Raw genomic sequence first — 26,324 nt, forward strand, 5'->3', positions numbered from 1 at the left:
TTCCACTAGCGCGTCATAATGCATTTTTCTTTACGCGCACTAACGGAAACCAAGCTTAATACAATTATTTTTTCGTCGACGCTCATTGTCGTAGTTTTTGCACTCGTAAAGAAAAATGCATTATGGCGAGTGCTAATGGAAACTAAGATTTTGGCCTTAAGCTTTGTTTCCACACATCATAATGCGCGCGTAAAAACTGTGAGTGTACAGCTGCTACGATCGCTAGTCGAAAACAAGCAATTAGGCAACGCGAAAAAATATAGGCCTAACGGGAATGTTTTACTTACTATTGAAAATAAGCCTTGAGTAAAAAGTTTCAAACTTTTGCGTCGACACCAAATCTCCGTTAGGCCTAAATCTTGATTTCCATGCACAAGCACGGGTAATAATGTATGTTTATTTACGGACGTAAAAACGTTCGAAGATGCCGAGGTTGAGTTATGCTTGAAGGATGATTTTCACTATGGCAAAAACCCTACTACGACTTGTCTAATCAAAACTATTTTACTAGGCCTAACGGGTGTTTTGTTTTTTGCGTCGACATAATGAAACAATGGCCCAAAGTTGTGCCGAAACTAGTCGGTCTAATAAACCGTTTACTTACGCAATATTATCGTGTTTTACTTATATTGTATTTTTAATTTAACAGTCAAACAAATAATTTAAATTGTTTTTGCCCGAGTGAAAACGAGCCTTTATGCAATATTTTTGCGTCAATGGTAAAAACCAGCCTTTAGGCCTAACCAAGATTTTTGACAACGACACTCATCGTCGCGGAGTTATCTTCCTTAAAAGTAATATAATATGCAAAGTGTTCCTTAACAATTTTAAGAATTACCTTTGCAACGAACCACCTAAAATGTGATCTAAGCATGTTTCTAATTTCATTTGATGGACGATACTCTTACATCGATTGTGAAACCAGTTTAAAGTTTGAGCAATTATAGCATGGAAAGCAATTTTCTTTTACGGTCGTGATTTCGTCATATTTTTATTCGGTTGTGAAACTAGCCTTGGGGCGAGCGCTAACTTTTTAAATCTCCGTTGACCAATACAATTTGTTTTGGCGTCGACGCAATTTTGGCCTGCCGAAAAACAACCTATTTGGAAAGTTGTAAGTTATCGTCGTGGAATTTTGCCCGGTTGAAACCCATACTTTAAGGAAAGTCAAAGTGCCTTGACTGCTAACGTTAACTCAAAAAAAGTTATGCCTTAAAAGGAGTACTAGGCTTCATATTTAATGAGAATAATTATAATAATAATCGGCTAGGCTAATACCTTAAACCATTTATTCAGGTGGCCGATTTATACTGCGCGCACTACGCGTAGGAGGGTAGTGGTAAGTCTTTCATGCCCTACATTCACAAGGAGACGACCCGAGGTGATAATCACCGATTTTGTTCAAAGTCGGGTATAAGGTACATCTCCATGTAACTTGAAAAACCTGCGAGGGAAAAGTTGCGACAGGCTTTCGTTTTGCCATGGCAACCGAAAACGTTTTTGACAACATGATTTGGATTTTTTTCCATTGAAAATAACATGGGAATCTGAAGGATTTTAAGGGTCCCAACTTCATCAACTTTTTATGGGGGAAAACACCTTTAACCAGTGGTAGATCACCTTTGTTAACCTTTCAACCACTAGGTTTATAAAACTTAATATCATAAGTGTATAATATTATTACATAAGTGTGACACTTCCTATTCTTCACATGGAAATGTTTTACTGAGAGCTATTCACGAGACAAACTGCATTACGGGCTTCGTCGCCGTTCTGCGCCTCGCTAGGGGGAGATGCTCTTCTTGTGATGACGTCACACCGTTAATAACTCTCAGTAAAATATTCCCCAAAGTGAAAAACTTATAGAATAATATTTTAGACTTATGGTAATACTTGGAGGAACTGCCGCTAGTGTGAAAATACATTGTTGCGAGTGGTAGTGGAAACCAAACTTAAGGACAGCTTTTCACTAGGGCAAAAAAGCCAAGACCCAATAAAATACCGTTAGAACTAATGATTGGTTTCCACAATGCGCGACATAATACATTTTACTTTACGCGCGTCAAAAGTTTGAACGCCCTAAAATTGGTCGATCTTAAAATTTATTTTGCGCGTGAAAATACACCGCCATCAAAAGCAGGTAAATATGCCTGCTATACCGCACAATGTAAAGGTACTGTCACGTGCAAAAAAATAATTTTGAAATCGATCAACTGACAAGCAGACGACCCGAGGTGTTACACACCGATTTTGTTAAAACTCGGGGGATTGGTAGACCTTCATGTAACTTGAAAAATCCTAAAGGGATTTTATTCAATGGGCAACGGTTGCCATGGCAACGAAAAATGTTTTTGACAACATAAAATGGAAATTTTGCCATTGAAAATAACATGGGATTTTGACCGATTCCGAGGGTACCTCCTGTGAAAAAATTTTAAAAATTGAAAAAAATTGAAAATACCAAAATTATAAAAAATTTATAAAAATTGACGAAAAAAATCAAAATTGATCACATTTTGATTAATTTGAACCAACTGGGTGAAAATGAACCGATATGGCTAAAATTTTAAAAATGTGAGAATAAAATAGAAAAAAATACAAACATTGACAAAAATATTTCAAAATTGTTTGAAATAATTTTTTTCAAAATTGAAAAAAAAAATATATATAAAATTAAAAAAATATTGATCAAAAACAGTAGTTTCGATCAGAAATCATGGGAATTGACGGAAATTTATAAGTTGTGTAAAATTTGATTAATGTATAGTTAAATAGCGATTTTTTGAAAAACAAAGTATTTATTTTGGTCAATTTGATCAAACTTGACCAAAATGGAAAAAAATAGATCTAAATTATCCCAATTTTAAAGTTTTGTAAAAATTATATAAAAATAAACTAAATTCTACTAACTATCTCAAAATTGTTTTAAATTTTTTTTTTCAAAATTTAAAAATGTTAATAACACTAAATTTTTTTATCAAAATCAATAGTTTCGATCCAAAGCGATCAAAATTGATAGGAATTGATGGAAATTTATTTATATAGATAAATTTCTTTTTTAAATTATTTTCCAAAACTATTAATATAATCTATAATTTAAATTATTTCCTATTCACTCTCCAAATCAGCCGTCATTGTCTTACAGACCCCTAAAACCGGTTTTAGGGGGAAACATTTTAACGGCGGAGCTCAAGTCCTGTACGAAAATGGCGGCGCCTAAATAATTTTAACTGTTTCCTTTTAATTAATTAAGGCCGAATACATAAATTTTCGGTTTACTCTGTCTTTCACTGGAAGTAGACTGACTGCATGGCACACGTGTATTGCAGTGAGCCTATTTCCAGTGAAAGACAGAGTAAACCGAAGATTTATGTAGTCGGCCTTTAATGAAAATATTTACTTTCGTTAAATTATTTATTAATTAAAATTAAATTAAATTTATTAATAATATAAATTAATTTTAATTTAATTTAATTTAATTAATAATTATATTTTATTATAAATTTTAATATTTTTTTACTAATAATTTTAATTTATTTAAAATAGATTACTATTTTAGTAATAATTTTAATTTATTTAAAATAGATGACTATTTTAGTAATAATTTTAATTTTAATTTATTTAAAATAGATTACTATTTTACTAATAATTTTAATTTATTTAAAATAGATTACTATTTTACTAATAATTTTAATTTTAATTTATTTAAAATAGATTACTATTTAACTAATAATTTTAATTTTAATTTATTTAAAATAGATTACTATTTTACTAATAATTTTAATTTTAATTTAATTTATATTATTTTCCATAATTTAAAATCAGTTTATCATAAATTTTAAAAATTAAGAATTGTTTTAAGTGAAATAAATTATTATACTATGTAATTATTACACTAAAATTATTATACTACCTAATTTATTTAATATTATAATAATAATAATAATTTACTAATTATTAGATTAAAAAGATGTAAATAGAAATTACAAAGAAATTTCTACCAAAAACAAAATTAAATATTTTTAGTATTATCTATAGTTTTATTTTATTTTACGTGTTTCTACTACTTCTGTTAAATATTAAATCATACCAACTAGTTCTTCCTCTAGAAATGTGTATTCCATTAAAATGTTACACAGGTTCTTGAATAACTCCTTCGCAAAAAGTTTTTCACAATCATTAAAAGTTGAACTTAACCGGAATAATGGAATTTCTAATTCCACAAATTGCTTTAAACATTGCACAACATTTAACAGATTAATATCCATCGTGGACTACTGGTAGCCAAGATTTTAGCATACGCGCCATTTTTCCTGCAGTTTTTTAGGTATTATCGTATACATGAAGAAACCAATATTAACGGTAAAATTTACTAACTGAACAAAATTAATTTCGCTATAGTTAACATTTATTTTAAAAACCAAACATTATTATATCTTATGTTTAAAAAAATACTGTTTCGTTAAATAAATAAATATAAATAATTTTTAATGAATTTCATTTATTTTTTTATTTATTATTTAAGTAAATAATAGTTTTGAACTTTTAGAACCAAGACAAATACGGATATAGATTGGAAATTAATGCGGTTTTTGATCGAAACTACTGATTTTTTTAAATTTGTAATACTTTTTTTTACAAAATTTGAATATTTTGCTAATTTTGATCTATTATTTTACAAATTTGGAAAATAATAAAAAAGGCAATTTATCAATATAAATAAATTTCCATCATTCCAACTATTGATTTTGATAATTTTTTTAGTATTATTAACAATTTTCAAATTAAAAAAAAATATTTCAAAGAGTTTTGAGATAGTTGGTCGAATTTAGTTTATTTTTATATAATTTTTACAAAACTTTAAAATTGGGCTAATTTAGATCTATTATTTTCCAATTTTGGTCAAGTTTGATCAATTTGACCAAAATAAATACTTTGTTTTTCAAAAAATCTCAATTTATCTATACATTAATCAAATTTTACACAACTTATAAATTTCCGTCAATTCCTATGATTTTTGATCAAAACTACTGGTTTTGATCAATATTTTTTTAATTTTATATATATTTTTTTTTTTCAATTTTGAAAAAAATTATTTCAAACAATTTTGAAATATTTTTGTCAATGTTTGTATTTTTTTCTATTTTATTCTCACATTTTTAAAATTTTAGCCATATCGGTTCATTTTCACCCAGTTGGTTCAAATTAATCAAAATGTGATCAATTTTGATTTTTTTCGTCAATTTTTATAAATTTTTTATAATTTTGGTATTTTCAATTTTTTTCAATTTTGAAATTTTTTTGTCAATGTTTGTATTTTTTTTTAATTTTTTTCTCACATTTTTAAAAATTGGCCATATCGGTTCATTTTCACCCATTTGGTTCAAATTGACAAAATGTGATCAATTTTGATTTTTTTCGTCAATTTTTTATAATTTTGGTATTTTAAATTTTTTTCAATTTTTAAATTTTTTTCACAGGAGGGACCCTTGGAATCGGTCAAAATCCCATGTTATTTCCAATGGCAAAATTTCCATTTTATGTTGTCAAAAACATTTTTCGTTACCATGGCAAAACTGTTGCCCATTGAATAAATTTCCTTTAGCATTTTTCAAGTTACATGAAGGTCTACCAATCCCCCGAGTTTTAACAAAATCGGTGTGTAACACCTCGGGTCGTCTCCTTGTGAATTACCCGCACTAGTGGAAACCAAGGCTTACCGTCGTGGCTTTTTCACCATGGTGAAAATGTGCCTTTACTCATTTCATACGTGCCTTTTAACGATATCTAAGCTTCTCCCTGGACATCGGTGTGTTACGGCTGGAACACTTCTACAGGGGTTGATAGTCCAAAAATAGACATTTTTTTGCTTCGGTTATTAGTATTTTGTTCAAATTCTAGTAAATAGGCCTAAAAACTGCTCTAAATTTTGCACCCTTAATTAACAGCATCATAAAATAACAAAACAATGTAAAATTACATAAAAAGGCAAACAAAAAGGACTTTTTATAACTTCAGATAATAATAATAAGCTTGGGCCTAAGTCATCATGCCACGCTGCGAGGCGAAAGTGCTAACCACTCCGCCACCCCACATTCATAATGTTGAGCCCAAAAATCTCTTCAATCTCAACCTTAAATTCCACTGATAAATAACGTCGGCTAATACGCTACCTCTCAATGTATCCTCCCACTGCTCAAAGAGGGCGCAGCGAGAATAAAGAAATGAAGAAAACGCCGGAAGTGAGGCAGCGGAGAGGGGGGGGGGGGGAAATGATGTTGTTAAATTTTCTTGTTCAGACGGTAGTGACGGGTGGAGCGAAATTTAAGCGCCACATAAAGCGATGACGGAGACAGGAAAGCGATTATGGCGCGCTCATAAATTATGGTCTGGGAGTAAATCGCCGTACGAACTTTTGCCGCATCGAACTGAGATTTTCGCGTCAAATTTAGGGTATAAGCTCCTTCATCGGTGTATTATACGTTTAGGATTTTCTACGATTGAACAATGTTTCAAGTACGTCGAAGAAAAATCGATTCGATGGGCATTAAAGTTTTGAGCTTTTTCGGAATGTAATCAACGGAGCTATAGTTGATTTATACTTTTCGATTGCTCAGGTAGGTAAAATCCAAAATGACCAAAAAAAGGATCCATCAAAAATCGAGCGAGATCAGTGGCGTAGCCAGAAATTCGAAGTATGTGAATGTTAAGAGGGGTCGAGAAGGGGTGGAAATTTAGTATACGCCACTGGGACAGATCACTTTTAGCGTTTTCCATTTGACTGCTCTCGAACACTCTAGATCGCTCTGATCAACATTTTATATTCCATTAGCGTGCTCGGATCTGCTCCGATCAAGTTTCGCGTGTTCCTTTTAGATTTTTTGGCAAAATGGCAGACCAAGACGCGAAAATTCAAATTACAAGCAGACGAAAAACAACAAAGCGTGGGAATATGTTCATGGAATGTTCCATTTGCGGTTTTACTCTAGTCGATTGCGGCGAGATCTATGACGTCAGAGACAGATTCAGAGCGAATATTGAGCAATCAAATGGAAAACGCTATTTGTTACATGATGTCCTAATAATCATGATCAAAAATTTCATCATGATTTAATCATTTTTAATCTTTGTACAGGCAAAGCTACAGATTTAATTTTAATCTAATCTAAATATATTATGATTTAATCATATGAGGGTGTATATAGTAATCATTGCAGTGAGCTGTCCCTCGTCAAAAATGTGCAGAAGAGGCTGCTAACGAAATCTCAAACTATCGATAGTATTGGTCGATTACAAAATCGTAGCGGTCTGTAATGGCGACGTAAGTGAGTTTAATGAAATGCTTCGACATACGGTCGATGGTGCCAAATTAAGTCTTGGGCCTCAAAAATTAACAGGTATATTACGACCGCTTAGGAATTTAGTTTATGATTTGACTCAAATACCGGATATAGCGTAACATACTGCCACTACTTAAAATTGAATTTATACAATCGATAGTTTGATATTTCGATAGAAGCCCCTTTTCCACACGCGCATTGCCATTTTTGACGGATCGATAATTTTTTGTCATTTTTTTATTTTTACGGAATAGCCTTCCTGGAACAAAGGCTGTACACCTTTTAAACTATATTAAAATATTCACTTGTTCCGTTGGAGGTTAAATATTAGTCAAGGTCAAAGTATTGGAGCTACACTTTTTACTCCTCTTCAACAGCGGAAGTAAAGATAACTAATAAAATCGTCCACTTATCCAGAATTTAAAAATGGCCACAGGCAGCCATTTTCCGAATTATTTTTACGCTGACTCGAACTATTCTCCACCACAGAATCGGAGTAAAATGACGTCATAAGGTTACTCTTCTTATCGTACTCCAAAATCGAAGAACAGGCGAAAAGTATCCCCTCAGACTGAGTGAGTTTGATGAGAGCCAATTAGGGACCCAATTTCACCGTTTTAACCCAAAATGAAGCGTCATTAGCACCATATGTGACCAAAAGTGGATCCACTTTTGATGTAACATAATAGCTGAAAACTATTCGTGAGTTCTGAACCGTTCAACCAGTCCGCATGCGCACTATTCGGCAAAAAAATTCTAGAACTACCCAAATGCAAACTATTCGCAGACAAGAACCTCTTGTTGAACCGTTCGGAACCGTTCTAAATGGTACCTGCTCAAGAGCAAGTACTGGCCGGAACTCACGGTTGAAATCTCTAAAATTCGTCTGCACATCGGGCAGCGTACGTCAAATCGTACGAATCACAACTATTCGTACAAAAGTTCTGAACTATCCAGAACTTTTGCGTGACGTTACAGCTCAGTCCTAGGCCGTTCTCTTAACGGTTCAGAACTCACGAATAGTTTTCAGCAAATGAGTTTCTTTAATGAAACCTTGTTCACCGGATATGACGTAAATTACGTCACCTCCAACTTCGAGTCGAAAAACGGGTCATCAATTTTATAGATGGGGAATTGAAGTTAGTGAAACGGATTTTAAAAACTCGCAGAATTCCTGGTGTGTTTCTCATATTACCAATCTATTGTGCCTCGATATCACGAGACTTTGTTTCCATGGTAACCCTTTCAATAGCGCCAAGAATATAAGAATATTTATTTTACAGTCCACTAATTATATGTTCCGTGTGAAACAAGGTATCATTGATTTGGTTTTATGAAAAAGTGATTGGATGCTACATTGAGTTGGGAATAAATAGAGGTACAAATAAATCTGGCTAGCGCGGGACCAATTTCGTTCAATATGGAGACTTTTTAAACTATAGCGTTCAACCGTGGCGGCATCTGTCTCTAGTGGTGGCAACTATATTGCAATTGAATTTTTGCGCGAATCATATAACTTTACAAAATATAGATGGCGCTACCGCCCAATTATAAAGATGAATATCGTACAGTCTTCTCAGAACAGGTCCCGCGTAACCATGGCAACCGAAATGGTAATTGTAATTCTAGCAGTATTATTCCCAATTCAATGGGATGTTATTATAGCAATGATAAAAAGCCCTTAGCATTGCAGTTCATGTACCCTGCTGTGTTCTGTAGTAAGAAATATTCTACAAAATTACATTTTAGTATTTTTTGGTACAGCAGGGTACGCGACTATGAAATAGTAAATATGGACTACAGAAATATTATAGTTGAGAATTAATAGGTCGAAAGTCAGTGGGTGGAAAACTCACATCCCCTACGACAGAACAGACGACAGAACAGACGACATTATGACGTAGGGGAAGTTAATTAATTTCCACCCACTGAATTTAGTTTAGTCTATCAGCATAAACTAAAACCGAAATAAATTTCAATAGACCATTTTTAACGCAGTTTTCGAATCGTTTCAGCCACTCGTGTAATCCCAGTTTGGGCCATTTGTTCAATATTTCACCGCCGCGTGTCTCCACTAGGGTGGTTCTTATTTTCTTAACGGTTGCAGTCTTACCCTCAAAATTTGTTCCAATGTAAGAAAAAATAATTCATAAGAAATTTGGGATAAATTGAGTAACATTTAGAGGTAGCTCAATAACATTGAAAATTCCCTATATATTTTATCCATATTTTTCGAGTTACGGATTATGGTTACTCTAGATCTAAAAATCAACCACTCTGTGTTGATTAATATGCCTACAGATAAATAATTTATCTGGTTTCCAACTGCCTAACTTTCTATTATCGAAAGTGGCAAGTGATTACCATACGTAAACAAAGCAGTTTGGAAATTCCCTTTATTTTAAAAATTTCTCGAGTTAGTTACGGGCTATGGCTACTTTATCTAAAACTGAAATATTTCAAGTAGTGTAATATATAACCAATTTATCTGGTTTCAAACTACTTTGTTTAGGCGTGGCTATGGATCCCATAGACTTGCCATTTTCAGTAATAGTACACGAAGTAGTTGGAATCCAGATAATCTAACGACATATTCAACAACAGAGTGGTTAATTTTGAGATAGAATAACCAACTCGTAAATATTTCCGGAAAATGACCGAGGCCTTTTTTCCGGAATATTTTCCGTAATTTTCCGAAAAAATAATTAAAAAAGTTTTAATTCCATGACTAGTCTAGTATATTGTTTGCAAATTGAAATAAAGCGCCATTTTCGCCTCATTTTTTCGAATCTAAAAGTAAAACTAAACCTCTAGACTAGTTTAAACTGATTAACAATGTAACATTATTATGTTTTGTAGTATATTTACTGATATTAGACATTTTATATCGATTAAAAGTTAAAAACATTAAAATCCCTTAAAAAGTAATTTATGTTTCAATTTTTTATTTTTCCGATTTGCGGAAAATTTTCCGCATTTTATTTTTCCGGAAATTTAACAACACTAGTTTCTAATGGTAAGATATAGAGGATTTTCAAGCTCATTGAGCTACCTCTAAAGTTTGTTCAATTTACCCCAAATTTCTTAAGAATGATCTTAAGAAATAAACGAAATAACTATCGGTTAGAAATCCAAACAACGCACGACGCATAGGAAAGATTACCGCTCGGGGACCAATATTTTGAACCATTTTGGAAACTATTTCCTGCAAATTGATAGTAAATCGTTAGGATATATTTCTTTAAATAATGTAATTTTAATTACGGCATCTGGATATTAACGGGTTTCCGAGTAATTACATCAAAGGTAGTAAAGAAACCGAATTGTTATAAGACACCGCTAATGGACAATTACCATTCCCGCATCTCAACGTTCTCTTCGGCGAGGCCAAGCGATATAGCATCGAGTAACGGCGAAAAAAATGTTACGAAATAAACGGAGCTCTTTAGCGTACAGCGTGAGTAAAAATATAATGCGAGGAAATTAGTGGCGACGTCTAACGGCAGAACCCGGAATTAGCGGAAGTGGCGGAGAGAAAGGCCCGTTAATATAATTACCGCGTATTCCGATAGAAGGATTCTTTACAGGCCCGAACAACTAGAGAAATGGAAGTCGGACGTGGTATGCGCAACAAGGCGCCACAGCCACAATATCGTCCGGCGCCATCTACATACCTTTAAACCGAACATACGGTCAGAAGAGCGCGGTAATAATAGTTTTTTAATTAACTTAATATTAATTAAATTAAATTATTTAATTAATAATTTCATTTAATCAATTTAATATAATTTCATTAATTTAATATTTATATAAATTTACATAATCAATGTAATATTAATTTATTAATTTTAATACTACTTTATTACTAAATTTTAATACTACTTTATTACTAAATTTTATTACTACTTTATTACTTAATTTTAATACTACTTTATTACTTAATTTTAATTCTACTTTATTACTTAATTTTAATACTACTTTATTACTTAATTTTAATACTACTTTATTACTTAATTTTAATACTACTTTATTACTTAATTTTAATACTACTTTATTACTTAATTTTAATACTACTTAATTACTAGTTTACTTATTAATCTTAATATTAATGAATTCCTTAATTTAAATACTACTTTATTACTTAATTTTAATACTACTTAATTACTAGTTTACTTATTAATCTTAATATTAATGAATTCCCTAATTTAAATACTTAAGTATTCCTTAATTTTAATATTAATGTATTCCTTAATTTTAATATTAATGCATTCCTTAAAATTAGTAATAAAAACGTGGCTAATGCTACAGGTTTAAACGTTTTTATTACTAATTTTATCAATTTAGCCATAGTTAATAATTTTAACGTTTTCGATAATATATTAGTTAATTTTTATATTAATTTCCTTTTTAAATTAGGCTTTTAAGTTTAACATCCAGCGCCACTAGATAGAGGGCTTCGTATTCCTAGAACAGTCATCGACGAAGCGAAAAGCCTTCTATATCTTGGGAGATATCCAAGTCGCCAAGAGCAATGGCATACGTCAAAACGAAATTTAAGAAATTCGTCTCTTTATCGAAGTATAAATTTGGCGCCATGAATAATGGCGCCGGACTGAAAAAAAAAAGGAACATAAGAATCGTTTGAGAGTCGAAACTTGTTAAGTTTCTTTTTTGTTGGTCGTGTAAGGCTCGCAACACGGCGGTTGTTACTCGCGTGTCAAGCCGTTCTTGGGCTATTCTTTATAGGGTCAATAACGGTATTTAACTGGTCGTTTCGGCCGACGTGATCCGCCTCACTGACCAGATTCCAGCGTTCATTCTCCCTACCAAACCCTTCTGCTACAAACAGATTGAAAATAAACGGGGGAAAAAGTGGCTGAAGCTTAAAATATACGCGACCAATCGAATTAACTCTTTATCGACAAATTAAAATTAAATGTACAGTCCTGATCAAAAGTTTCTGGCCGTTTTTGTTTGGCAGTCAATTTGTTTCTATTTTAGGTAGAGAGCCGAGTGAGGGCTTCACGGAAAGAATACCCTCACGAAAATATTATGCCGGTTACGATAATGCGCTACCACTAGTAGGGCACAAATAGTAAAACCCCTCCGAAATGGCGCGACGAAAAAATTAGTATAATTTGTCGTGTTTACGCTTGTTCGACGCGTTATCCTATTTAAAAACCAAATCTGGGTTCACTTTTCTAATCGGAATTGTGGTTGAAAAGTTATTGAAGAAATAGTGACGACGTAAAACACGAAAATTACCCCTAATTTGGTTTTCAAGTGAAACAAAAGCAAACGTGAAAGTAGTAATATTTGAAATAATATCGCGCGAGACCATTTATTTAATAAATTATAATTATAAATTTTAATAAATGGTCTCGCGCGATATTATTTCAAATATTACTACTTTCACGTTTGCTTTTGTTTCACTTGAAAATCAAATTAGGGTGAATTTTCGTGTTTTACGTCGTCACTATTTCTCCAATAACTTTTCAACCACAATTCCGATTAGAAAAGTGAACCCAGATTTGGTTTTTAAATAGGATAACGCGTCGAACGAGCGTCAACACGACAAATTATACTAATTTTTTCGTGACGCCATTTCGGAGGGGTTTTACTATTTGTGCCCTACTAGTGGTAGCGCATTATCGTAACCGGCATAATATTTTCGTGAGGGTATTCTTTCCGTGAAGCCCTCACTCGGCTCTCTACCTAAAATAGAAACAAATTGACTGCCAAACAAAAACGGCCAGAAACTTTTGATCAGGACTGTACCATAGTAGTTCTTTATATAAAGTAACGTGGCCTTCTTGTTTAAATGTTGCTCTTACGTCACAGTCTCTTACTTTTACAAGTCTACGAGCACGCGCTACAGTCGCGAGAAATATAGCTTTTTCTAGCGCGCGTGCAAATCGCTCGTGCGAAGAATATACTAATAAAGCCGGGTCTTGTGACGTAAGAGCAACATTTTAACAGGTTGGGCAAGACCACTTTTTATTTTATAAAATCAACTATTGCTATTATTAGACATGATAATAATAATCAGCTAGGCTAATACCCAAGGCACAACCCTAGGCCCAAGTTATCTAGCGACTTATAAAGCCTTTTAATAGGTGGCCGGGTTACAATGCGTAGGAGGGTGGGGGCAAGCCCTTCATGCCACACGAGTAAACAGCTTCCTACGCTAACTATTACCGTTAACCTCGAGGTATTTATCCCCGAATTTTTTCAAACTTGGGAGTTAAGTAGACCTTCATGTACCTTGAAAGCTCCTGGAGGGTAAAATTTAAATGGACATTCGTTTTGCCATGACAATCAAAAATATTTTTCACAACTCAAATTTAAACGCTACTCCCTAAAATGCATGCCATTTTCAAAAAAATTAAAATTAAAAATTTTGGCAAAACAAATGGGTAAAATCGATAAAATTGGGTAATTGATTTTACCCATTTTTATCGATTTTGGCAAAGGGGGGCCCCTTACCAATCCGTTCCTCCCACAAGCTGGGATCGAACTATCCTCCATAATTAGAAACAACTACATTCATGATTTATTTTAGTTCGATGCGATTGTTTTAAATTGTTGATTATTTAAAGAGCTTAAGGACCACGCGTTTGAACACGAACGCGTAAAAGATAAATATAACTTATTTATAAATATTTTCCCAATTTTTAATCGAATAAACTCTAATGTATCACTAGTATAAAACTAGTTTTAATTCGTTGAATTTTCAAATTAAGGATGTGGCACTGGGTCGAAACTCGTAACAACTTCTTCAGCTTTGAGTTTGTAAGTTATCCCCCAGCTGCATATGTTAGAGGAGTTTTCTCCCGAGCTCTTCGGTATGACCTTTCCTTATAACTTTGATGAGGTTAAGGGTAATTCATGACCGAAACGAGTATAGATGGCGTAACGGTGCTAGCTTCTACGAGGTTACGCCTAAGATCTAGCGTCTGCTACAGACAAATTAAAAAGTCATAAGAACGTTTTTTTCTTAAATAATAAAATATAAGCAAACGATGCAAAAATTATATTAAAATACAAGTATTATTATTTATAAAGTCAAATTTACGAATAACGATGAGGAAAAACTAATAGAATCTGCTTTAGCCACTACCTATCTAGGTTTGAACTTGGATTAAGAATTTGCTAATTGCTTCATAAATCACTGGTTGTGGTTCCTTGGGTATTAGCTTAGCTGATTATTATTAAGACTGTAATATAACATTGTGCTCGAATTTGTAACACGGCTCAAAATAACTGCGTTTATAAATTCGCCTAAAATTTAAAAAAAATAACTTTTTTATAAATAATATTTTATCAATATTACCAGGAAACGATATAGGTATACACTTGGAATGTCTAAGGAAGATTTTTAAGACCGTGATGAAGCTCGTAGAAACGGGCGTGTCTTAAAGCGGGAAAACTCACGGGAAAAACTCTCGCGCCTCGCTACCCTCATTCGACGAAAACTCGTCATTAAGCCTAGTCATGGTTATTATATTATTAGCTTACCTGATTTTCTCTTTTATAACCATACAAATACCTGAAATTAGGTATCACTACACTTCTTTCGCGAAGAACATTAAAATTACTTCAAAATATTAAGTACGATAACAAATTGAGGTTTTTAAATCCATTGTTTTATAAGCCTATTTTGCGCGGGAAGATCGCCTATTTGTTACCATGACGACGCGTTCTTTTCGCGTCAAACCTACAGCCAATGAATTAGAAATGTCGTGTTACGTCTTCCACTTGACGTATAGTTAAGCCCCGCCTTTTTCTCGACGAGCTTTCGTATCACCGTCCAAATGGAACCTTAGGCATTCCAAGTGTATACCTCTATAGTTTCCTGATATTACTGTTTTAGAAACTAGCTATATGGTGTATTTCCTCTCGCACTATTTATCTTCCCAAACTTCTTTTGAACAAACAATGCTTCATCTTTTGACGTAATTAGATGATCAAGTTAAATTGACCCAGTATTTTAAAAACACATTTTAATTAATTATTTTTAGTAAAACGTTTAAATTAAGTATTTCAGTACTATTTTATTAGTTAGTTCATTGTTAATTGAAGATAGACAGTGCGCGCTCGAGTCGATAAAGATTTTGAAATTTGAAGTCCGCGTGCGAAATGGACGTGACCTGCAATAAAGTACTAAAAAGCTTAAGTTCGTGACGCAGAGAAAAACATTTTATAATTTAAATTTTTTATTGTTTTACTTCATGGAAGGATTTAATATAAATAGACCACCATTAAAATTAAATTCGGCCAATTTATTAAATGAAAGTTGAACGACATGAATTCTGCCCATTTTTCGAGTTTTTGTGCGATGGCCACTATTTAAATATCGAAATATAACAGTAAGTGTATTTTTATTAATAAGAATTGTAATTGTACTAATTTGTATATCGCATCTGCATGAAGCAAAGAGTATAAAAACTACGTAACCTAGAGATATAATGACGGTCGAAAGCAGTAAAGGAAGTTGTAGCAACCGGGGGGGGGGGGGGGGGAGGCACTCAGTGAATTTGCACTTCAAATTTCGGTACCGCAGCGCCACTACGGCAGTTTTTAGTACAATAAATAATAAAACCGGAGAAAAATGGCAGTTACGGTGTTGCGGAGGTGCTAAATTTGGAATTTTGGATATTTAATAGTCTAATATCTGTCAATTCAAAAAAGTGACAGTAATTGGTTACTGTTTCGTGATTTTTTTAGTTAGAATTTGTATATTCGTTGTTTCGGTGTTTATTTTCAAAAAGTGAAGAATAAGGCGTTTGTTCTCTAACGTTGCCAAGTCCTAAAGGTAACCAATTCCTTAAGGAATTTTCAAGAATGTTGAACTAAATCAAAATGATTGCCACTTAAAACTGCCGTAGTGGCGCTGCGGTACCGAAATTTGAAGTGCAAATTCACTGAGTGACTTCCCCCCCGGTTGCTACAACTTCCTTTACTGCTTTCGACCGTCATTATATCTCTAGGTTACGTAGTTTTTATACTCTTTGCATGAAGAGCATTCGATTTCGAAGCCATAGACAACAATATTAAAATTCATCTTGTAACCAACGTAATAACCTTCGTCTTCGTTAGTTGGAATACTAATAATTTCCTTACAAATATGTACCAAATTTCCCAACGACAGACCTTTGAACGTTTGTATTGAAGGTAACTTTTAAGTGGACACAATTTTGGTTCAGACAGTCGGCGCTGTCGAAATACTTTAAGAATTGCTTTTGGGTCCAACACTGAATCGACGATTGCAAATATTCCGGTAATAATCTTTTAATAAAATATCTTAGTCTCGTTTTCTTGGTCCTTTTTTTTCCATTTCTTTTCGAATTGTATTTCGGCTTTCGCAGAATTTAAGTCTGGAAATAGACTTGCTCCACGAAATAATCGTCACTACTAGTTTCATTGTCCAAAGCAAAATTAAAATTCTGGGAAGAAACGTGAAGTACTTCCATATCAAATATGAACTAAAATATCAGAATTAAAAGTTCATCAAATTAGTCCTTTGCGGTGATTCCTTTTACAATCACCTTCGGTATCGAATGAAATTACAATTTTCACTCTCCCTTTCTAATTGAACTACTCGAACAATTTTTAACAAGGCCGTTAACCATTTTTAACGTGAAACTAAATTCTTAATCATTTGAAAATAATAAAAATCCGCAAACAGACGATTGAAACTGTTAACCCTCGCGTGTTACTAAGAAATCTACACCAGCAAAATGGCGACTTTGTACGGTTCATTCTTGCTCAAATTACATATTTATTCTTGGTGCATATAGCTATACTTGGAACTGCGTCATTGATAACGTAGGGATACAAACTATGTATCAAGAATACACTACTTTTAACTAGCTGCCTTGAGCATCGCGACGGATATAAACACTGTTTTGTCTATCCATTTACAGAAGATCAAATTGCTTTCCATCGTACATTACAATTTGCCATTTGGTGACAAAAAATCACCCAGTCAGTGATACTTTATCCCTAAATTGCTTTCCACCTTTTTAAGGGACTGTCTAAACCGTAATTTTTGACACCACTAGATGGCGCTTCAATTTTTCTAAATCAAAAATGTGAGCAAACGACGCGTGGAATATCTGTATTTCGCGTGAAAAGATATCATTTGTCGTCATAATAGTCAGTGTCGGTGGCCTAAGGGGGGGGGGAGAAGCTGCGGACCGTAATGCAAACCCCGTCGCAGGCAGGGTCATTAGTATTCCGTATGTGGCGACTCGTAGCGGCGAGGGTCGAAAATGCGGGACCTCGAGTTGGCGTTGATAGCAGCGTTCAGAAAGAGGTTAGGAACGAGAACGGCTAGCCGATGTGGCACTACTGGAGTTTTATTACCATAAGCAAAAGTAGCATAAGACCCAAAAGTGTGTCAGAACGGTATAGTAGTTAATGAGAGTTTGTTGCAAAGTAAAAAAGGGAAACGTCATCAAAATCGAGGTACTCCAGCGCCACCGAGTGAGGTGTTTTAGAACGTATGTCTACGGGCGAGTAAATCGAAGAGAGAAAATTGCGCCAGACTAAAAACTAAATATAACATTGCTAGTACTATTCCAACTAGTAGGTTATGTAGTCTATAGTGCGACTAGGTCTCACTAGAAATTTTAATAGGCGCGAAGGTACAGCTGACACATTTTTGGATCTTATGCTACTTTTGCCATAAGTGTATAATCCGAGCCAGGGTTGGACATAAGGCACCAATCACGGCGTTTAACTACTAAAATAAATGCTCTAACTACTAAAATTAATCGAAATCTGGGCCTCAATAGTCAATTTGACTAGTGAAAAATTTACCTAAATTTAGCTAAATATTCATAAATAATGTCGAATATGGCGTATCATAAATTCATCATTCATCAATCCCATTTTATTTAAAAAAATTGTGATCGGCCAAAGTCATGTAACTTGAGTGATAATAAAGTCATATTTTAATTCTGACTTGTAAAAGCAAAATGTTGGCTGTCTTTCTGGTTTTTATAGCCCCATTTTTACCCCCCTAGTCAGTGACTACTAAAATAAGTTTAGATAGGGCTAACTAGTCAGGCTGACTACTAAAAAAATATCCTTATGTCCAGCCCTGATCAGAGCCGTTTTATCCAATGGGCACAATGGGCATTGTGCCCATTGCTTACGGTGGTTTGAAGGGCCCTACCGAGGGGCTAACCACTCTCAGAAAGTCTGTACACTGGATTACCCTTAGATTAGCACTGCCAAAGGCAGAGACTTCAAAGATTACGTGTAGTCCCTTTTGTACCGATTACGCGGAGTGATCAGCCCCTCGGGCCCTACGAAAGTTTATGAGTATGAAAAAATTTAATCAAATAAATTTCTTCTTAAAAATAAGGCTTAGTGCCCCAATGCCGCATTTACCGAAAGTGGGGGCCCTAGGAACTAAGTTGGTGGGGGCCTATGTAAGGAAAACATAAAACCGCAAAGCTCGCGTGTCCCGAAGCTGAGCTGATGTCACGAGAATAAAGTTTTTGTTTTTCTCTTAAGCCGAATCAGCAAAAATCCATTGATTTCATCAGTGAATTACATTTTTACTGCAAACCCAGTTAAACAGTAAAGGTCCACTGATTTTTCAGTACACAATTTTTTTTGGTCGTTGGTGGGGCCCCATAGGCCTGTGCCTAGTAGGCCTAGTCCTTAATTCGGCACTGTCGTGCCCAGAGCTTACAAAGGTCTTAATTCGGCACTGTCGTGCCCAGAGCTTACAAAGGTCTTAATTCGGCACTGTCGTGCCCAGAGCTTACAAAGGTCTTAATTCGGCACTGTCGTGCCCAGAGCTTACAAAGGTCTTAATTCGGCACTGTCGTGCCCAGAGCTTACAAAGGTCTTAATTCGGCACTGTCGTGCCCAGAGCTTACAAAGGTCTTAATTCGGCACTGTCGTGCCCAGAGCTTACAAAGGTCTTAAAACGGCACTGTGTGTAATATATCTTGTAAACATGAGAAGTAACAAACTTTAACACGATACATTTTTCAATGACGCAGCGGAAGAATACAACGCTTCACGGCTCAAAATTTACCGTGCATTACTCCGCCTGACGATGTAAAATATCAAAATTAGTAGCGATATTTATTTATAATCCATATTGTTCGAATATGAAATAGTTTTCGAAAGCCAGAATATATGCAGGTGGGGTAAAACGTATCAACGCAGAGTGTAAAGGCTGCTTTTCTCTAAGGAAAAAACGACGCAAAAAAAAATTGTTAGGCCTAACGAAGCTTTTTTACGTCGAAGCTCGCTGTTGTGGCCAATGAGTCAATACAGGAATCCATACCTCTACTTGGAATGCAGATTTTCGTCTCGTTGTGGCTGACGTTTTTTTTGACGTCACTATGTTAACTTAACAAACAACTACGTGATAGGGGATTTTTTCTCTCGTAGGCGTGGCCAAAGCCGTCAGAGTGATCCTACCATACGCGATACGGCATGATAAGCATTCCAAGCAGATGCAATGGATTCCCGGTTGGGACTATAGTACTTTAAAATTGGTATTTGATGGTTGGGGGCCCTTTCTTGAATTAAAGATGATATATTTATATACTAAACGTATAACTTAATCTGGTCAGAAGAATTATAACAGATCAGTGCAAATCGGTTATTTAGATAATGAATCAGATACAATTTATGCTCAGATTGCTTTATGTGGGAATATTAATGATAAAGATGATCTGACTAGCTGACCTCAATAACCTGAACAGTCAGTGCCGTATTAACCAATGGCAGAGCCCCAGGCCCGATAAAAGAGGGGGGAAGCCGGTACAAATTACCGGGACCCGTGCAGCCTAGGGGCCCGGGTTTGAACAAACTAAGTATATTTATATTTGAAAACGTATAGCGGTCTCCAGTAGTCAATTCTCTCTTCGGGCCCGAAATTTATTTTTACCGGGCCCGGGCCCGCTCTTGTCACCCTGCAGGGCCCCTAGGCTTCGTGGTTTTTTCGGTACCTCAACCCCCTCCTTCTTGCGATGCATTCAGCCCAGTCAGCCTTATGGATAATGAGGCACTGTGGCCAGTTGACCGTCGAAATGGATACTTTTGCTAAGAGATATCGTGTACTTCTGTCATTACGAAGTTCCCGTTTAAAAGGCGTTACTTAACCTCCCTCGTGACAGCTAAAAGGAGAAAGCGACGGGGGGGGGGGGGGGGTTATAGGAGAGGAATAATAATTTAAAAATCGCGCTCGCTTTCAGCCCGGCAACGCGAGAAGCATAAATTAATGGTAAAAACGTCTCTCATCTGGCTCTCTAACAAGTTTTGTCGCGCTGCGAACGGCGTTCGTGTCAGGCGGAAAATGTCGTCCGAGTTAAAAAGGCATTAAGGCCCTTATTACCCTAAAACTGGCCTTTCGTAGAAACGGATTTCTGTTGGCGTCTTGAAATGAGTTTTAGCGCCTTATTACGAAGGGAAAAAATATTAGTGGGGAAATTTGGAAAAACTAAAATCAGATTTAAAAGGGGAAAATTTTGTAATACGCCCAGAATTTCTACTAAACATTTAAGCTCTTTTTTCAAATAAACAGTTTATTTTGAAGTTTCTGGTAATTTAAAAGAAAATTGGGCTGGTTTTTTCCTGGAAAAGGGATAATGGGAATTCGAGAATTTAACGAATAGCGTGTACATTTTTATATATATCATAAATTGAGGAGTAAAAATAACGGAACGTTTGCTCGTTAGAAATTTTGTTTGAAGCGTAAGATATCTTTCTCGTAATATCAAAATGTAAAGAAACATTTCTATAAACTTAATTAAAGCTCAATTTTCAACAGATGTCGCTAGCGTTGAAATCGCAACAAGATGCGTAAGCTACTCTCGCGTTGATTGGCTCGTTTTTAAATTTGACAATAACTTCAATTATAGTAATTTTTAAAAATATATTTTACTTGGGATATGTACTTACTAATAATTGTAAGTAGAGTATAAGTTGTCTAATTATAATAATTATTATTGGTTCTCTGACGACGTTATTGTTTCGCTAATTTAAGGTTCCTGTGCCATTAATAGATGGCCCCACGCCCTCCAGTAAAATCGTTTTTTCAAAGAATCGGAGAGATTCATGGCCATTTCTAATAACAATGGCCGATTTTTTCATAAGGTAACCAATGAGTTACCTCAAATTCTGGACACAGGTACCGGAAATTACTACAGTAGGCAAAGCGATTCTGAAAATTTTCGGCTGTTAACAATACAATTCTATCACTATTTCAAGATATATAAGGTTGTACCTTTTTAACCGCCAATCAAAAGCTTGACAAATGTGTACCTCACTAATAGGCTCCGCCTATCGCCGTGGGAGAGATAACCTAGAGTATTTCGGTTGAATATCCATTATTCTAGCAATAAAATAAATATATTTAACACCATTTTTTCTAGATTTTATAAATTCACAATGTTTTATCAATGAAGGTTAGTTTTCACATGGAGAGTTAGTGTTGCGCAAATTCGCACTGTCTATCGACGTGAAAAGTTGGGTTAGGCGTAACTACGATCTAACAAAGGAGTTCGAAGGTTGACACTAGTTATCGGGATGTTTTTTCCTAAAGAAAACCAACCCTGAATATAAACATTCATCTTTTAATTTTCGAAATAACTATAAAACGATCCAAAAATTGTTTGGTAAAAATATACTAGAGAATCAAGCTGCTATACATTTCTTATGGAGCTGACGAAATTTCGTAATGACGCTATCGCCATCTTGGCTGAACCATGGACCAAAACCATTTGGCCATTTCACGCTAGTCGTCGTGACAGAGTGGGACATGAGCGTAAATAACGGGCCCCCCAAAACAGTGGCGCCGATCCTATGGGGGCGGCGGGGCTGAAGCCCCCATTGGTAAAACCGCCGATGTTAAAGGTCATTTACTTTTAAGCATCCGTAGCAAGAAAGTGTTGCCAGCAGCCTCATTCCAAGTTTATTAGTGAGCTTCGGCCCCCATTGGGAAAAAAAGGGATCGGCGCCAATGCCCCAAAATATTCCTCTAAGAAATGGTCCTCATGGTAAAAGGGGCCCCCAAAACGAATTTCACGGGCGGGCCCAAGAGACCTTAGTTACGCCCGAGGGGCTAACCACTCTTAGAAAATCTGTACACCGGATTACGCTTAGATTAGCACTGCCAAAGGCAGGGACTTCAAAGATTACGCGTAGTCCCATTAGTACAGTCAAAGGTACGGCTCTGTACACCGATTACGCGGAGTGATCAGCCCCTCGGTTACGCCACTGGAGGGAGATCGGGTTATTGTTGGGTAACTGTAAAATATAGCTGATGAAACTCTACGAATAGCTTAGGGAAATGTTATTATTGTTAATTTGTTAACCACTAAAATCTCTTGCGAATGTGCGATACATATTTGGCAAAATAAGACTATAAAATGATGTAACGCGACACATCCCGGTTCAGTCTTGACAATGGCACTAACAATGCTGAAACTATTATATAAATACTTTAATTATGTAATAAAAAGTATTTTTAAACTTACGCAATAATTCGTGTTTTTATTTAGTAATTTTATAATCTGATAGCGGAATGATAGAACAATTTTAAACTGTTTTAAATATTATAAATATACTATTTTTATAAATATGATATGTTTTGTAATGTTAATTTACAGCATTACACTTTATTAATATTATTTTGTTTTGAATTTTATATATAATGTAATTTTAATCATAAATAATTAACAGTATTAAAAGTACTCATTTTAGATTAAATGTTACCGTATTTTTTAAATGTATATTTAGTAAAATTAGGGAAATTACCAAGCTAGAAAATTCGAACATCAAATCTGTTAAGTTAGTAAAATTAGCAAGCTCGGAAATTATTAATATAAAAACTATAAAATTAGTCAAATTAGCAAAATAAAAAACGGGGAAATTAGTAAAATTAAAAAATTAAAAATTTATAAAATTAGAGAACTGGAAAATTTGTAAAGTTATCGGAATCGAATAATTCTGAAATTACCAGACTCAAATCATTCTGAAATTAAAAGACGGTAAACTTTCAAAAATTAACTGACTCGAAATGTTAGTTAGAAATTGGAGAAATGTTGGTATTTGTGAAAGTTGGTCGGCATCTGAGAGTCTTGCCAAATTAATATAAAATTTGTAGAACTACATAAATATGTAAGTCGATTCCAAGTTCTTCCTTACGTAAATTGGTCCTTGGAAAAAAATACTCTACAAGACTTAAAAAAAGAAATAAAATTTCGTAATTAGAAGTCCTCGAGCCGTTGGCCAACCCAAAACAAAATAGCAATGAGAGCAATGGTTTGTACAAAATGGTGTCGCGAAAAGAAGTCTATACTTTTTCGTTTTTATGGATCGAAAGATCGATAATGTCTACCGAGAGATTTCTGAAAAATCTCGCGAAAGAGGTAAAATTAAAAAGTTGGCGACGAGTAGAGTTAACGACCAGACCTCGTTTCGCCGTCGCCCACAAATAAAATAGAGACATTAATTAAGATAGATTAAATCCGAGACGAAATACGAGATAACGCCTTTAAAAAAGGCTTCGCCGCTTAACTTGAAAAGAGAATCTTTTAATAAAGAGACCTCTCACCGAAATGATGACGAAATAAAGTTCATTATTTTGTAAAAGTATACCATTCCGCGAATTCAAAATAAAACGTTTAAAAGAATCTTACGTCTCCGGCACAGGTGGTTGCGTTGTAGTTGGATCAAGTCCGTAATTCACTGGAACGTTTCTTTGTATTGCAAATTATCAGACTAGAAAATTAGTAAAATTAATAAGCCCGGAAATTTGAAAAATTAGTAAGTAAGCCCGTAATATTAGCAAGCTCGGAAATTTGTAAATTTATCGAACTCGCAAATTTGTGAAGTTAGAAAGGTTGGAAATTAGTAAAATTAAAAAACTTGAGAATTTGTGAAATTAAAAGTCTCAAAGATTATGAAAATTAGTTAACTCGGAAATTTGTAAGGTTAGCAAGCTCAAAGATTAGTAAAATTAAAAAACTTGAGAATTTGTGAAATTAAAAGTCTCAAAGATTATGAAAATTAGTTAACTCGGAAATTTGTAAGGTTAGCAAGCTCAAAGATTAGTAAAATTTAAAAACTTGAGAATTTGTGAAATTAAAAGTCTCGAAGATTAGTAAAATTTAAAAACTTGAGAATTTGCTATAAGTCTCGATGATTAGGAAAATTAGTAAACTCGAGAATTTGTGAAACTAAAAATCTCGAAGATTACGTAAATTAGTAAACTCGGAAATTTGTGAAACTAAAAATCTCAAAGATTACTAAAATTAGTAAACTCGTAAATTTGTAAAACTACAAATCTCGAAGATTTGAGAAATTAAGTCTCAAAGATTACTAAAATTAGTAAGTTCGGAAATTTGTAAAATTAAAAGTCTCAAAAATTAGTAAAATTAATTAGCTCAAAAGTTCTCAGATAAAAAACTTTTGAATATTATCAGACTCGAAACATTCTCAAAAAAATTTAAAATGATAAACGACTAAACGTAACAACGTTTCTAATTTAATTGGTTACATATGATGTCATCGGGTTGCGATTGGTTGAAAAAATTGCATCGCGTCGTGAGAAATATTTTGGACCAATGGATTTTGAGAACCGTTGCTACGTTTAGTCACACGTTAAAATTTAAGAAACCGGAATTTTAAAAAATTATTAGACTCAAAACTTTCCAATATGAGCAGACTCGAAAATCTGATTAAAGCAAGTGCAGCTCTGGTGTATACCTTAATGCTCATTTTCAGCCGCTCCTCCAGCCTGCCTAGTGCATTAGTTCCGATTGCTTGACACTTTCAAAGCTTACGAACGGAGGCTCAATAACTGACGTTCATTCGCAACGGAGCTCGCTTTTGAAGTACTAGTCTCTAGAATTTAACACGTTCACGGTCTTATGACTGAGTTTTAGCGTCTAAGTTAAATCGTAAATTATAAGTAACATATTATTCTATTAAACCAAAATAGTTAAAATAGATTATGTTTATCAACAGAGATTGTAGTAGATCAAGTATTTTTTAAACTATTACGAGTACATTTCTTTGACGGTTAAACTGAGAAGTCGTAGGAACTTCTCAGTTTTGTGGTAAAATTAAAACATTTCGAGCTGCAGCTACGATAGGGGGCGATATTGTACGCGGTCTTTTTGGTGTAATTCTAAAAAGCATCCCAGGGATTCAAATCGCTTTTCTAATGATGGATGGTACCATAGACAAAACACCAGAGCGTTAGTGGAAATTATAATTGAAACTAAAGACAAATTTTGCGTACGAGATTTTGAATCTCAAAGTAATTTTAGAAATCAGAAACTGATTTTGAGATTTCAGAGTGTGATTTTCGCGTTGATTTCTGGTTTTATAGACTGGTTTCCAGATTTTCGAACTGATTTAAAGATGTCTAAAATCATTTTTTCTCTAGAGTGAACGGTATTTTTACGGTTGTTCAGCCCCTCGGCTAAGCAGCACCCTGTGTTTATCAGAAGCATTACAGCTTTTTATTAGTTTTATTTGGCTCGTTTTGAAAAGGGCCAGTGCGGAAAAATGTTTCGAAAGTTTCGCGGACGCAGAAAGAAGAATAATGAGTGGGAATTAAGAGTGTGGGGCACACGCGTTTCCTGTCCTTTAATTAGGCACGTCCTCCGCGTGGTCCCGGGCCATCGAAGCCCTCCTTTTTCTGTAATTGATAAACCCAGAGAAGCGGATCCCTGCCCTAATTAGGTGCTTTGGGCCCCTTCAAAGCCTTTCTCGCCTCCTCGAATTAATAGTGTTTTGGTTGAGGGATTGCTTCGAATGGCCTGCTTTTTTAAACAATCCTAGAAATTCACCTGGGTTCACCTTCAATAGTATCATAGCCTTATCAAGTACGAATTTAGGTTACTAAACTTCGGTACGTATTAACCAGTTTCCGAAAGAAAAATTAACTATCTAGGTCTGGATTCTCGGGGATTCATTTCAAATGATTTTACTAGACCT

The 26,324-nt window shown here is 34.5% G+C and overlaps 1 protein-coding gene across 1 annotated transcript in view; it reads left to right on the plus strand.

The window, feature by feature from the left end:
* Nucleotides 1-26,324, plus strand: part of LOC149934458 (uncharacterized) — a 100,214-nt gene that overhangs the window by 15,007 nt on the left and 58,883 nt on the right. The window lies entirely within an intron of this gene.

The sequence above is a fragment of the Leiobunum rupestre genome, chromosome 7 (assembly GCF_980474605.1).
Source record: "Leiobunum rupestre chromosome 7, qqLeiRupe1.1.hap1, whole genome shotgun sequence".
Classification (NCBI taxonomy): domain Eukaryota; kingdom Metazoa; phylum Arthropoda; class Arachnida; order Opiliones; family Sclerosomatidae; genus Leiobunum; species Leiobunum rupestre.